The sequence below is a fragment of the Dendrobium catenatum genome, unplaced genomic scaffold (genome assembly GCF_001605985.2).
Source record: "Dendrobium catenatum unplaced genomic scaffold, ASM160598v2 original_scaffold_112649, whole genome shotgun sequence".
Classification (NCBI taxonomy): Eukaryota; Viridiplantae; Streptophyta; class Magnoliopsida; order Asparagales; family Orchidaceae; genus Dendrobium; species Dendrobium catenatum.
The window spans coordinates 1-1,499 of NW_021431084.1; the positions used below are offsets into that span (position 1 = coordinate 1).

Here is a 1,499-nt window from a genome sequence, read left to right on the forward strand (position 1 = left end):
CCCGAACCCGACCCGTGACCCGTTTTTGACAGGTCTACTAATATAATTTCTATCTTTCAAGATACCATGACGAAGGCCTTTTAGCAACGTCAACAGCATAAAGGTCTGATCTAACCATCCCAACTCAATCCCCACAAGTCATCTTCCACCACACTCATACACAAGGAAATAAAGTTGCTAGCTTTTGTGCTAAGATGCGTAACATTGTAGTTTTGATTGGCAATGTACAAATGAAAATGATCTTCCTTCTTCTTTTTTTTAATTTTGTTGAAGGAAGGTCGCAATAAGCCTACTTATGTCCTTTTGCTTTTGAAATTGAATGTAATATGCACACTTTCAAGTAGCACCTAAGTGCTAGGTTATCTGTGCATGATCTCTAGACTCAATCGCCAGCACCAAGATATGGCACCAAAGCGCTCGTTGCTCTATTCAAAGTCTAACATCTTTGAATCATTCCAAATAATCAAATGGCCATAGATTTTCATCTAATCAGCAATCAAACACAAATTACACATAAAAATCCACAAATTACCCTAGAACAAAGTACATATCAAGTTAAAATATAGCTTAATACGACATTTACTCTACAAGGGTATTCAAGAAACAACAGACCTCAGGCATTCACTCCTATTACCCATTGGATAAAGTTGCTTCGGCCTTATCATAGAGAGTACTCGCCCAAGGTACTCTTAAGACCTTCACATGGTTGACATATTCGAGTAAGCTCTCTCGGCCTGTTTTCCAACTGACAAATTTGGATCCAACACTACTTATTGAATCAGCATCATTCTTCACGTTAATAATATGAGATTCGCTGCAAGAAACCAACGCCTGGAAGCAAATAAACAAGAAATTCTTGCAAGAATTAAGCTATCTGCTTCGAACATCCTCTCCACCATACAGCCAAGATGCGTCATCCAAACTCTTGAATCTTTAGCCGTCATTCGCTCCGAGTTCCTGCCTCTCGGCAGTAATCATATATAAGCCTATGCTTCCTAAAAAAAAAAACGTTAGAACGAAGCTCAAAAAGACATTTTTCACCTATCGCGCAGCAAATTGAACATATCCAGTGTCCTCTGCGCCACAGCCAATCTAGTTCCCACCATGTCGTGACTCGAGACAATTTTTCCATCTCATCGAATCAAGATGACAAATAAATCTACCTCTGAAGGGGCTCAAGTCGACCTCCCTTGTTTTCTGAAGTCGCGAGCGAGCTAGCGAGCGATCTAGGGTTTAAGCTGGATGTACCAGATAGTTAAAGTTTGTTAACTATATTTTATTGGGGATAATGGTTGATAAATTTAATAAGTAGTGTTGTTTCTAAAATAATTTTTAGGGCAACACTAAATAAGTTCTTAACTAGCTTTGTTAAATTTATACTTTATTTAAGGCAACTTTTTTTTACTTTCTAAAATATTTTTTTATATCAAAATTTGATTAATTAGAAATTTTTTTACTAAAAATCGGTTTTATAAATCATCAAAAAAATTGTCCCAAAT

At 36.8% G+C, this 1,499-nt stretch overlaps 1 long non-coding RNA gene across 1 annotated transcript; it reads right to left on the bottom strand.

Annotated features, from left to right (window-relative positions):
• Positions 1-460: 460 nt before the first annotated feature.
• Positions 461-1,259, bottom strand: LOC114578675. The gene is made up of 2 exons (XR_003699655.1): positions 1,042-1,259; positions 461-957 (listed from the first exon to the last, which is right to left on the bottom strand). It is a non-coding gene; the product is annotated as an uncharacterized LOC114578675 (long non-coding RNA).
• Between the last annotated feature and the right edge of the window lie 240 nt (positions 1,260-1,499).